Genomic DNA, 15,287 nt, shown 5'->3' on the forward strand with positions numbered 1-15,287 from the left:
TCTCAAGCGATCACACCAGCACTAACGCATTAAGTTCCATCAAAATTTTGAAGTTAAGCGTGCTGGGGCGAGAGTAATATTAGGATGGGTGACCTCCATGGGAAGTCTTTGTGTCTCGTTTCATTGTAACCTTTTCCACGAGGTGCGAGCACTCAACTTAGCTCCAGATTTACCTTAGTGTTGCCTCGCAAGTCTTTATGTTTTGCCTGTCTTTTCGTCTATTATCTTGCATCCAGTGTCGGTGTAGACCTTTAGCTCCACTATCCTCCATTCACTTTGTGTTCTCCTCATTTACTACCACAGGAGTCTTTTTATTCCTTTTCCTTTGGTTATTTATCTATCGCAACATCATTTGCGACTAACTCTATGACTAATATTTTGGCTTTTGGTCTAGCATGCTATCATTCTCCTTCATAGTGTCTCTTGAATTATTTGATATCCTTTCACGATTACACTCTTTTGTTTTTATACGCAGCCGCCTTCTAGGGTTATGTTGTTCAGGGTCTCGTCACAACTTCTTATCGCTGCCTTATGTAGCATTCTTGCTTCCATCCAATTATTGGTAGCTTCTGGACCTTTCTAACTTGGTTCGGCCAGATATCTTATTGAAGTTTAGATGCCCATTTCAAATATATTCCCCTATCGATTACCTTCACCTTACTTTTGCCATTTTCTCATTAACTTCCCCCCTTTAGAGGGTACTCATACTTTCTGCTGTTGGTACTTTACTCTATATTTCTTTGCCCAGTCTCATTTTCACCCAATCTCTTCCTCCAATCTACTTAGTACTGCATCAGGTCCCTGTCGTTCTGTATATTTTATCATCTGATTATTCGCGTACGGAATCTTGGCTAAATCATGAAACGATGAGAACCTTTCCATACATAGTGTGACATCTCGTCTGTTACTCTGTACTTGAATAATGGGACCCATGGGACTACTCCTCTGAGGCCACCTTCTACTTATCTTCATCAAAAATTAATTAGCACTTGTAGTCATTCCAATATCAATTAGTCAGTACTGGTATTCCAACGGTAACTATTTAAGGTTTTCCTAAAGTAGTAGCTTTATTCCAACCTATATCCCTCGCTTCTTGAGGCGAATAGAAGTTGCGCCATTTATTTCTTAAGTTTGTCATCCTCGTCCCTTGAAGGTTCCACTATTTTTGGGGCGACGTGGTGTACACGCGTCATTTTTTTTATATCCTAAGCTCCATGCTCTTGCTGCATTCCCAACGCAGGCTTTCAACTTAGTCAATGCATACTAAGTGTGCCTTACTAGTAGTCCCACTTTATCCCTGCATACTTGTATCACACTGTTTAATTCATACTTACATATCCCCCTTTTTGTTCATATTCGTATTCAGTTCCTGACATCTCTTTGAGGTGCTTCTATTCGAAGCTCTTTCCCCAATTAGTCGATGGAGAACTATAAATTGTTATCGTAAACCCTTTTTCAATCATTGTTGGAAGAAACTCGAATCCCTTAATCATCATAGCGCTTCCATTTTTATACTCGACATACCTAGTATCTTTTTGAGTTTGTCTTGAGTTACGAACAACTTATTTAATTTACAATTAGGAATTGGAGGTTTGGTATTTTTAAAACGAGTGAAGCTCAATTACTGGACAATTACGGTTGGAGATACTACGGTCTGAACTGTACTACTCAGACAGACTTTTCTTTCTTCAAAATAATTTCCTCGAGTAAGAAGAGTATCCCTTACTGACGACATGAAGAGTACCTCTTATAGCATTACTTAAACATAATAGGGGTACTTAATATCAATCTCCAGGACATCTTAAAAATCTATGTTTCATTCCCTGTTCTCGTCCTGGGAAAATTTCGACAGAGTTTCGTCTATATTTCGTTCTTATCCACAACCTACACGCAAAAAATACCAATAATGCCTCACAGGGCCAACACATATATACATGCGTTTATCATTATTTCCTGTTATAGCCACATAGGGCCTTCTACATTATTTCAAAACAACACTGACAAACTACCCCATATAGTTAACAAAACTCTCCCTATCCTGTGCTTGTAGCTCATTTGATCCCTTGTTCGTCCCGGTGACCTAGGAGATGAAGTATACTCTTCCTCCTCCTCATCTGTGTACCGTCTACTTGTCTGTCCTTCATCATTTCCCTCGCTTGAGTCCGCGACCGAATAACTCGGCGACCTCTGGTTTACCGACGTCCAAGATAAGGGGCTTGAGTATGTAGTAACACTTAGCGTAGAAGCTGGCCTGACATAGTGCTCTGTCATCAAAGCAACTGGCGTGGCTTCCGAAACAGCTTCTCGGATCACTGGATATTCTGGGGCTATCGTCGTTGGGCCTTCCAAGGAATCAGCCTTACTCGTATGCTGGGAGCCCTCCGAAAGGTCAGTCTCGATCGAATAACTAGGGTCTTCCGAGGGGTCAGTCTTAATAGAATAGTTCGGACTCTTTCTGCTCGGTCCTAGAGCCGGAGATCTCAGCCCCGAAGGTCCCCTGGGGGCCTTTCTAATTCCCCCTCCACTGTCTGGAGCTGGTTGTTCCATCCTTTGCCCCGATCTATACATATCAATAAGAAAGTACATTAGAAACAATTTCCTTTTCAGGGACATTACCATACACATAACAGCTTAGTAAGAAGGGATCATCCTAACGACATAGCTCTATCGCACGATCTTTGATACCAAAGGAAGGTAACATCTTAAGTGCCCTGTAGCTTCTTGTTTATAGATGTGGCGCGCAACACACCAATAAACAAGACTTTACTAGACACATTCTACAGACAATCCGAGGACGAACTACTCTGATACCACTTCTGTCACAACCCAACACCGTAGGCCGTGACTAGGGTCCGACCTAGACCCCCCGTACACATATCTATCAACTGTGGTCACATAGAATTGTAAATAAGATAATCTCAGGTCAAAGAGCCCCACTGGGAGATAACATTTTTATAAACATGTAGCCCTTCTTGTTTGTATGACAACATGACAAGGCACGCAAGCCGACAAGGCTGCCATAATATAATATCATATACCTTGTATCATGTAGAACGATCTGAATCAGACTGACATACACAACCCACACAAACATGTTTGCAGACTTATAAAAATATAGTGACAATACATGGTGGGACAAGGCCCCCGCCATACGCCTGAATAGACAAAACAGTTTTATACATCATTGGTCTATATCCAAAAAACTAGGCTCTGAAATAATAGAGCCTCTTCCAACTGAGCTGAACGGAATCCTGAGCTGACGGACTCCCAAAACCTGTATCGGTACCAGCGGGCATGAAACGCAGCCCCCCGAAGAAAGGGGGTCAGTACGACATATGTACTGAGTATGTAAAACATAATATGATACAACTGGAAGCATATCTAAAATAGAGAAGCAGGGGATAAAACGTCAAATCAGAAGTCAGTACCTAGAAAAGTAAAATCATGCATGCTCTAATTTTCAATATAGCCGGCTCTATCAGGGATCCGGTGAATCATATCTGTAGTATCAATATAAGGCCCCGTGCCATCGCCACCTTATTACAACACATCATCATCATATATATATATACGTACCCGGCCTTCTAGTGAAGGGCTCGGTGGACAATGCAGTGAATTGTACGAATCTTATAGCCAGCCTCGGACGCGGAGAAGAAGTGTTACAATATACACGAGTAGAGTAGTGAGAAACAAAACACAATTTAAATCATTATCTGAGAGTCAATGAAGTCATCAAGTGAATCATCACTTGGAGGTCAGGGTAGGATCTTAGGTACCCTAGACGTATTCTAAAGTAAGGCCAATTCACTTATGGAACCAGAACATTTTTTTATCAAATAGGTTTACGACTAGGAATCTATACATTCATACCTCTTTAACCTATATGAGTTTCCAGGGAAATAGTTTAACTACCGTAGATTTCAACATCCAGTAGTAAATAAGAGATACTTAAGAATGGAATTACCCCGGAGCTTGTATCACATTTATCTTGTGACTAGGACATTCCAAAAAGGAAAGTGAATAAACTCTATATGGTCTATACTTTTCTTCTGGTAGTCATGACATACATATCTCGTACCCGGCCCTTCATGGGGCTCGGTGAACCACTATGGTATTGTAATCTCATTTTTGTATCAAATACATCTCAATGGAAATGAGAGATAGCTTCCCATACATTACATTCTAACACACAGAAGCCCTACTAGGCAATACTCGGAATTCTAGGAACTGAATTATCCCCACACTTCATATACAATTCACTTAAGGCTAAACACTACCAAAAGGAAAGAAAGATATCTGTACGAACTTATACCAAAACATGCCAAGAGAAAGCTTTACATACCTTGTTTGAATTATTCCTTATCCTGCTTGCCTCGCCGTCCTTTGAACCTATTCAACGTGAAAGTAGTATGAATATCAACCCCTTTTACTTTCCAGCACCCTAGGTTACATCTTAGTATTAATGGAATCTATTTCCTTAGTTGTTTCCCCGACTAGTTCTGTTATTCGCTAAGGCGTCGACGAAAATTGGGCAGCACCTCTCCTATAATATGCCCTATCCAAATTTCCAATTAGGTCCCTAAGACCTACATCCAACCAAAAACAACAACCAGCAGCAATTCACACCAACAATATACAACATAAACTCCGAACGACTTATTCAAAAATACGATAGCATAATAGGGCGTCTAGCCTTTATTTTATAACGCCTTTCATTATACGCAATGAGGGGTCGTGTGGATTCAAAAAGAAGCACCCTAACCCAAATTAGAAAATATTTAGGCCCTGAAATAACACATCACACCCCAGCAGCAGCAACTCACAAGAACAATGCCTTACTTCGACGACAATTCGACTATAACAACTACAACATAGTTTATTCCGAACGCCAAGTATTTGTATGCCGTTTTCATATTTCCATCCACATATAGGGCATTCAAAATGCTCCATAACAACACCATAAAGCTAAAATTTAAAGAATAAACCTTACCTTACCCGAAATTGGACAAAATCGTCAAATCACAACTCGGAACTTCTTCAAACGCGCTGAAATTGAGCGGGCTGTTTGTGCGACTTCCTCGCTGCCACAAATTAACCTTTTATGTTATTAAACATCATTATACATCTGAGGGACACTTCAAATAATTAATTCACAGAACGAAACCCAGAAGCTCACCCCACAAGGGCCTAACCCGTAGCCCTCTCCCTTTGATCCTCTAGGTTTTCTTCTTGAGCTTTTCTTAGTTTTTCAAGTGTAGAACTGAAAATCTAAAATCCATAAGCATCGTAATATACATATAAAAACCTCCACATATTTTAGGAACATCGTATATAATTAATTCACGGAGAAAAAAATAGAAATCCTACCTTTAAGCTTCCAAAGCTATGGCTGCCTCCTTCTCACATTTTATTTTTCCTATGCTGCTGATGTTTTTGGATAATGAACAACTTAAGAGTCATATACACATATATATATGGGTGACATGTGTCAGCCCCTAAGGGTGACATGTGTCAGCCCCTAAGGGTGACACGTGTCATGCCCTTATTGGGCCACCTCAAACATGCGGCCAATGGGGTGCTGCCACGTGGCAGTGGGGTCCACCTTCCCCAAGCAGGTGGGTCACCTACCTGCTTGAGGTGCTGCCATGTGTCACCCTCCTAGGCTGCAACGTGTCCAATTTTTTTTCCTCCCTCGTGGGTTCGTAATCCCGTCTTATTTTAAGAGCCTATGTAATCCATGCTACGCAAGCTTGGTACGTACTCCAATAGCTTAAGTATGTAAGACTTCCAAGTTATTAGCTTACGTAGGTAAATCGAGTCCTATGACTCATTACTTGGCCTCCTATTCCTTCCAGATTCTTATGATTCCCTTTCCATCCTTCTCTACTACGGGGTATCACATTCTCCCTTCGTTGAAGTCATTTGATAGTATCGTAGCATATCCAATTCATATGATAATATCCAAGGAACTTATGAGACATTTCAAGTTTAAAAAGGGTAGGGTATAACATTCTACCTCAAAACATCACCTTGTAGGGTTCCTAGAATATTCCAACACATAACCATGACTCCCACGAACCCAATGAACTTGAATCGCCCAAAATGGAGCTCCCTAGCTCCCAAAATTGAAGAATGAAAAAGGGTAAATGTCTAAATTCGCATCACTGGTCTTAATTAAAAGACAAGTGAATTGCCCTCTGCGAATGCAGAGAAAGAGGTCCGCGAATGCGGCATGGGCCTCTTGAATGCGGAGGCCAATCTATTAGGCCTTCATGAACGCGGCCTATTTCCCATGAACGCTGAGACCAAGAACCATGGCTTTCCTGAACGTGGCCTAGGTAGCGCGAATGTGAAGTCCAAATTTTGTTTACAGAATCAGCTGGTTTTGGTAGCTTTTACAACTCTGGTGGGGTTGTCAAAATTTGTTCAAAATCCCGTGCACGCAAATGGACTATGCTATCCCACCAAATTCAATGTTCTGGACTTAATGTTACAATTGAAATTTCCATCTGAGGTTTTGTCAACAAAATATGGGTCTCACACCCAAGCATAATTTAGGTCATTTCTTCAAGGAGGCTCGAAATGAGACTAGAAGCCTCGAGACATGAACGAAAGGTTGTTCTAGACCAAAATCAATATTTCAAAGCTGATAGAACCGTCTGAATTTCATTTTGAGATTGTTTTCCTAGTGTTTTGACCGAAATCAACCTTTCAAACTCTAAGAGCTCTAGAATAGAAAATCGAGCAAAAAACCTAAATGAATGACTAGACGACCGAACTGTCAATGCCAGCAAGTTATAAATAATTTGGGTCACTCCAAGAAAGCTTTAAATGCTGAAAAGATTGAAAAGGACGAAAATAACCTGGAGGGTCATTACAATTGTGTTTGCATCTGAGGAACATTTTCCCAAGTGATAACAAGAAGCTAATATTAGAGTTAGATGATTTTGTGTTTGAAAACTTTTCTCCAAGTACACAATATCAACACTTCAATGATGGATTTGTTTATACACAAGCGCCAAAGGAAGACGTTGGACAGAATAGTGGTATTGGTAATGAACCTAGCCATGTTGTCACGACCTAACCCCATAGGTCACAACTGGTGTCCAAGCTGGACACTTATGTACACCCCTGCTAACTATAAGTAAACCACGCACTACTTAGAACTTAAGGAAATATAAGGTTATCTCCAACTGTCACATGTTCACATGTTTGCACAACCCGTCTCCTGAGGGGTCATAACTTATCAATAAGCAACATAGCACATAAGCCGACAAGGCTATCGTAGCATGTGGGATTGTCCCATTAGATGCATATACGCAAGACGATAAGGCTTCCATAATAAAGGAAACGTCCCAAAACATAAGTCATATAGACACAACTAAACACATATATATACACAACTCACACACATGTCTACAGACCTCTAAGAGTATTAACGGTATCATATGGCGGGATAGGGCCCTCGTCGTACCCCTGAATAAATGAATATATACATTAAAAGACCATTACCAAAAAATCAGGCTCCGACATAATGGAGCACTTCCAAAACCGTTGATTGCAAACCCTAAGCTCGAGTGTATGTACCTACGGTCATGAAACACAGCCCCCCGAAAAGAGGGGGTCAGCACAGAATACGTACTGAGTATGTAAAGTATAAAATATCATAAATGAGATCGCATAAGAAGTAGAGATCCAGGAGACAAGTATGATACTCAAGAAATCACTATACCTATGCCTTATAAACTTAAATCAAGCATGATCATATCATATATCATATCCGGCCCATTATGGAATCAGTGAATCTGTCATATACATGGCCCATGTTAGGGCTCGGTGCCATCATCACATTATCATGTCCTTATAATAATTCTGAGGAACATACGACCCTATATATATATATATATATATATATATATATACCATATCCAACCTTCTAGTGAGGGACTCGGTGAACAATATAGTAAAACTGAGCACGATAACATATCAGGCCCGGGACTCGGTGAAAAACGTGTTATAGTATGCATGAGCAGAGTAGTGCATAACCATATGCAATTTAAATTATCATCTAAGACTCAATAAAGTAATCAAGCGAACCATCACTTGAAGATCAGTATGTAGTAATCGTCTTAAGTACTCTCTAAATATCATTGCGAATCATATCAAATGGAGCCTCAGGAATCATGGACATGTATCAAGATAATGCTAAATAGCTTATGGAATCAGAGATATTGATCACCGTAAAGTCCTTAGGAATGGGAGCTTATACCTCCAATTACCATTCAACATATAGAAGGCTAGAGGGTAGTAGTTCAATTACTTTAAGAACTTTAACATTCAGAAGTGAACAAGAGTCACGAGTTATACTCGGAGCATATGAATGGAATTACCCTCAAAGCGCATCTCACATTTCACTTATATCTAATACATGTCAAAAGGAAAGAAGGGATAGGCTTTACATACCTGCTATAGATTAACCGTATCCACGCTTGCTTCGTTACTCCTTTAACCTATTTAATACAAAGGTAACACTATTATGAATAGACTTCAATCTTCTAGCTTATGAATCTATAAGAAATTATTTATAGGAATCCTTTCCTCATTCACGCTCCTCGACTAGTATGCTGATTAGTTAAGAAGTTAACAGAAATCGGGCAGCATCTCCCCTATAACTTGCCCTACCTAAACTTCCAATTAACCTCTAAGTGGTACAGCCACCCCAACAACAACAAGCAGTAGCCATATGTAATTAAATTACCTCAATACTACTCAATACAAGTTCCAGGCAGCCCATCCAAAACCACGATATCAAAATACGGGTTTTGGTCTTTATTTCATAAAATCCCAACCCCACAGAAAGGAGCATAACGTGGCTACAAATGGAAGCACTTTATACTTACTTATAACCACATTTCCATCCCTTCAACATATATAATTTACCTTTAAATACAATACCATAAAAGTGACACCATTAATCAAACTTTAATCGAAGTAGAATGCCTCTAATTCTACTCGTTTATCATGTCAACAATACCCACGTGATTTTCTTACCTCCAACCCTACTTAATTCAAAGTAAACTACTCCGTTACAACATCATCAACTCTAATTTGAAAGGAAGAACCGTACCTTGCTGGACGTTGACCTAAAGAGCTCCTCAACGTGGATGAAAGTTGATGGGTGTTTCATTGGACCTTCTTTCTGCCCCAACAAGTAATTTACATTGTTAAATACCTTCATTTAATCGAACAATACCTTAGGTAATTAATTTACGGATCAAAAATTCGAGGGCTTACCTTGGAGGAGCAAAGTCGTAGCTCTCCTTTCTTTAGAGTAGCTCTCCTTTCTTTCTCTCTAAGATTTTCTCTCAACTTCTCTCAAGTATTCTAAGTTAAAAGAAGATGAATATGATTACTTAGTAATCAACTTACATATATATACCCTTACTTAGTACATGTGTCATCCCCTAAGGGTGACACGTGTCCAACCCTTATTGGTCCATCTCATCCATGTGTCCACCCCCTGGATGCCACGTGGTGGGTAGGGTCCACCCAAGTAGGTGCATCACCTACTTAGTCCAAGTAGGTGCATCACCTTCTTATTCCAAGTAGGTGCATTGCCTCCTTATTCCTCTTTCGTGGGTTTATTATCTCATCTCACTTTAAGAACCTATGTAATCCTTGCTACTTAAGTTCGACGTGTACCCAAGTAGCTTAATTATATAATATATCTAAGTCGGTAGCTTATGCAAGTAGGTTCATTACCATGACTCATTATTTGTCCTCCAACTCCTTCCAAATCCCTTTAGACCTATTTCCAACTATCGCTACTCACATAGAACTTATAGATGACATGGATCATATGGTAATCTTTTAGAAAAAAAACATGTTCCAATGTACAAAAGTGCAGGGTATAACATCCTTCCCCTCTTTAGAACATTCGTCTTCGAATGTTAACTAGTCTCATAAGGTCTTAAAAGGATTTCAGGAAATCTTTGTACTAGTTGCCATATATAAGTGTCCTATTAACTAATACAATCAATTTAGGAGTTTAGATTACCTGTAGACATAGGAAACAAGTACGGATATTTATTCTTCATCTCTTCCTCGGCTTCCAAGGTCATCTCTTCTCTATTCTTATTTTGCTATAATACTTTGATGGAGGCCACGTCCTTGGTGCGCAACCATCTGACTTGGCGATCAAGTATGGCTATAGGGTGTTCCTCATACAAGAGTTCGTCTATCACTTGGAAATCATCCACGGGGAATACTCTAGAAGGATTACCAATACATTTGCGAAGAATCGACACATAAAAGACTGGGTGTACTACTTTCAGATCCGATGGTAGGTCTAACTCATAGGTAACTTTGCCTATTCTACGGCTGATCTGATAAGGACCAATGTATCTTAGCCTAAGCTTCCCTCTTTTTCTAAATATCATTACCCTCTTATGGGTGACACCTTCAAGAACACCCAATCATCCACCTAAAACTCTAAAGGTCATCATCGATTATCTACATATGATTTCTGTCTACTCTGGGCTGCTAATAACCTCTCCTGAATGAGCTTCACTTTATCTACAGCCTGCTGAACCAAGTCTGGGCCTATTAGTCAAGTTTCACCAATATCAAACCAACCAATAGGTGACCTATACTTCCTTCCATACAAAACCTCACACGACGCCATTTGGATACTAGAATGATAACTATTATTATAGGCAAATTCAATAAGTGGAAAATAATCACCTTATCTACCCCTAAAATCAATTGTACAGGCCCCCAACATATCTTCTAGCATTTGAATAGTAAGCTCGGCCTATCCACCAGTCTGAGGGTGAAATATTGTGCTAAGATTCACCTATGTTCCCAATCCCTTCTAGAATGATCTCCAGAAGTTAGCTATAAATTGAGCTCCTCTGTCTGAGATAATAGATGTGGGAACCCCTTAAAGTCTTACTATTTCCTTGATATACAACTTTGCATAGTCCTCAGCTGAATATGTAGTCCTAACTAGAAGGAAATGGGCTGATTTTATTAGTCTATCCACAATACCCATATGGAATCATGCTTCCGTAGAGTGCGAGGTAAGTCTATAATGAAGTCCATATGAATTGCTTCCTATTTCCAAGTTGAGATTTCCATCTCCTATAATAGTCCACCAGGCTTCTAATGCTCAATCTTAACCTGTTAATAATTCGGGCATTGGGCTACGAACTTTGTTGTGTCTTTTTTCATGTCATCCCACTTATATACATATATGAGGTCATGATACATCTTGGTTGACCTTGGATGAACAGAATAACGGGCATAGTGTGCCTCTCCCATCACATGTTGCCGTAGACCGACAATCTCATGTACATATATTCTACCCCTATATCTTAGCACTCCATCAGGTGTGATCTCGACTGGGGTCTTCTCCTTTTGAAGAGATACATTCCTATACCATGACAGAATAGGGTACTTGTACTAGCATTTCTTTACTTCTTCCATGATAAAGGATTCAGCATCTCCTCGAATAGAAACTCTACCCTTATCCGAATCAGCTAAACGGACTCTAAGGTTAGCTAACTGGCAAATCTCGCGGACTATCTCTTTCCTTTCTGATTGTATATCTTCCAAGCTAACCATTGATTTATGGATGAGTGCATATGATACAATATTTGCTTTCCCTGGGTAGTAAAGGATGTCAACATCATAATCTTTCAGCAACTCTAGCCACCTTCTCTGCCGTAAATTCATCTCTTTCTGCTTAAAGATGTATTGGAGGCTTTTGTGATCCGTATAGATATCAAAATGTATGTCATATAGATAGTGCCTCCATATTTTCAAAGTATGAATTACTGCTGCTAACTCCAGATCATGAATAGGATAATTCATTTCGTGTTTCCTGAGCTGTCGGGAGGCATATGTTATGACTCTAACATGTTGCATTAGTACACAACCTAGCCCAACCCCAGAAGCATGTCAATAAATAACATAGACACATGGTCCTTTAGGAAGAGTTAGAACTGGGGTCGTAGTCAACTTATCCTTCAGCAACTGAAAGCTTCATTAACAAGCATCGGTCCACTGGAACTTAGCCACCTTCTGAGTTAGCCTGGTTAAAGGTGCGAAAATCAAAGCAAAGTTCTCCATGAACCTTCTATAATATCCTGCTAGCCCTAGAAAAACTACGTACCTCAGTAGGTGTTGTAGGTCTAAGACAAGTCTCTACGGCCTCAATCTTCTCTGTGTCTACTCGAATGCCATCCATTCCAATAACATATCCCAAGAATGCTACTGAAGTTAACCAGAATTCACATTTAGAGAACTTTGCATACAACTTCTGGTGTTTGAGCACCTCAAGTACCATCTGCAAATGATCTATATGTTTCTTCTTTGATCATGAATAGACCAGAATATCATTAATAAATACAATCACAAACAAGTCTAGAAATGTCTTGAACACCCATTTCATCAGGTCCATAAACACCGCTGGAGCATTGGTTAGCCCAAAAGACATTACTCTAAACTCATAATGCCCATATCAGGTTCTAAACGCAGTCTTTGGAATATATGCTTCCCTCACCCGTACTTGGTGATAGCCTGACTGCAGGTCTATCTTCAAGAAATACTTAGCACTCTACAACTGATCAAATAAATCATCAATCCTAGGGAGAGGATATCTATTCTTTATTGTTACTTTATTCAGCTGCCTATAATCAATACACATTCGCAGCAACCCATCTTTCTTTCTCACAAATAATATCGATGCTCCCCAAGGTGATAAGCTAGGCCTAATGAAACCCTTTTCTAACAAGTCTCTCAATTCTCCTCCAACTCCTTCAGCTCTGTGGGTGATATTCTATAGAGAGGGATATATATGGGCCGAGTATCTGGTAACACATCTATAGTGAACTTTATCTCCCATTCAGGAGGAAGACCTGAGAGTTCATCTGGGAATACATCTGGATACTCATTGACTATTGGCACTGATTGAAGTGTTATACCTCATACTTTTGTACCTTGAAAGGTTCCTAAGTTACATAAGCTTCTTAAGCTCTTAAGTTTCTTGAAAGGCTCTTAAGATTCTTACAAGTCACCATGTGAGCTGGATAATCCATGATGTCATCAAATAACTCTAAGGAAGGGAGAATGAGATACCCTATAATAGAGAAGATTAGAAATAGGGTTATAAGAATCCGGAAGATGTTGGAAACCAAGTAATGAGTCATAGGACTCGACTTACTTACTTAAGCTACAAACTTAGAAATCTTACATACTTAAGTTACTTGAGTACATACCAAGCTTATGTAGTAAGGATTACATAGGTTCGTAAAGTAAGACGAGATTACAAACCCACAAGGGGGAAAGAAGGTGACACATGGCAGCATGGAAGAGTGCCACATGGAAGAAGCTTGAGGTGCCACATGGCAGCAGCTGGAGCAAGGGATGCCCCCCCACATGCCATGTGGCAGTTTATGGTTGGAGGAGGTAGTGTGTTGGCCCAATGAGGTTTGACACATATCACCACTTAGGGGTTGACACGTGTAAACCTTAAAGTAGCCTATATATATATATATATATATATATATATGTTTTATGACTTTTAGGTCATATTTATCCAAACAATTCATTCTTATCCAAGAAAATTCTAGAAAAAAAGAGAAGAGAAATCCTTAAGCTAGAGAGAAAGAGATCTACGGATTTGGGGAGAAAAAAAGGTAAGTTCTCCAATTTCGTTACGTGAATTAATTATCTAGGGTATACCAAGAGGGTATGAAGGTGCTAGTAATGTAAATTTATGGTTTGTAGCAGCACCAAAAGGATAACAAACAGCCACGAAGTTTCAGCCATGCTAGGAGAACTTCTGAGGCGAGTTCTGGCAAGTTTTGCCGAGTTTCGGGAAAGGTAAGGATTTTCCTTTCAAATTGGAGTTTATGATGTTGTTATGCAGTATAATACATGTCTTATATGAGGCTGGAAGTGGAAAAATTTTATAAGGATGCTTGACGTTAGAAACAAACTAAATTGAAGTCGTTATAGTTAAATCGGAGTCGAGTAGTGTGTTGTGATTGTGGTGCTGCGGCTGAAGCTGGGTTGATTGTATGTTGCAGGGATGAAAAGTGTCCTAAAATTGGTGTGGGTACTTGTTGCATCCACATGACCCTCCGTTTCATATTATTAAAGCTTTATGAAATAAAGGTTAAAAACTCTATTTTGGTATCGTAGTTTTGAGCTAGTTTTTGGAGTTGTATTGAGTAATGTTGAAGTGATATGATTATATATATATCTTCTGGTTGTTGTTGGTAATATGTATACTAAGATTAGTAGTTGGATAGGGCAAGTTATAGGGGAGATGCTGCCCGATTTCCAGCAACCTCGAAACTAGTAATAAACTAGTCGAGGGAAGTGGATAAGGAAATGATTTCTATGGATACTTGGTTGTGGATTTGGAAAATGGAAAGTCAAAGGTTATTAACCTTAGTAATTCTTTGATGTTAAATATGTTCAAAAGACGACAAACCGAATGTGGTTAAGAGTAATCCATAAGAGGTATGTGAAGCTACCTTCTTTCTCTTGGCATGTTTTTAGCATAAGTATGTGAAGCTACCTTCTTTCTCTTGGCATGTTTTTGGCATAAGTATGTGAAGATACCTTCTTTCTCTTGGCATGTTTTTGGCATAAGTATGTGAAGCTACCTTCTTTCTCTTGGCATGTCTTTGGCATGAGTAAATAGAGCTATCCTTTTTTCTTCTTGGTATGCTTTTAACATAAGTATGATGCTATTATGCTATAATTATTCACCGAGCCATGAAAGGCCGGTACATATATGCATATGATGACTCCATGAGGGAAAGTAGAGAGTATGTAAAGCTTATTCTTTCTTTCTTTTGGCATATCTTAGAATTAAGTAAGGATACTTTTGGGGTAATTCCATTCATAAGTCTCGAGGGTGATTCATGATTCTTGTTCTTAGAGATTCTCTGATAATTAATGTCCTTGGCTTTTATAAGCTATTTTGTATCATCTTGATTCACGTTTATGGTTTCTAAGGCTCTTTTGATATAACCAATAGTGCTATTTGAGGGATGAATGATATGACTATCGTCCTGATTTTCAAATGACAATTCATTTTTATTACTTTATTGAGTCTTGGAAAATGTTTAAAATTGCATATGGTTACTCACTATTCTACTCGTGTATACTTTAACCCCTCCTATCACTGAGTCCCAGGCTGGGTATGTAATCATTTGCAGTTCACTGCATTATCCACCAAGTCCCTCACTAAAGAGCTGGGTACGCTATAT

Source organism: Solanum dulcamara, chromosome 5 (genome assembly GCF_947179165.1).
Source record: "Solanum dulcamara chromosome 5, daSolDulc1.2, whole genome shotgun sequence".
In the NCBI taxonomy this organism is placed as follows: domain Eukaryota; kingdom Viridiplantae; phylum Streptophyta; class Magnoliopsida; order Solanales; family Solanaceae; genus Solanum; species Solanum dulcamara.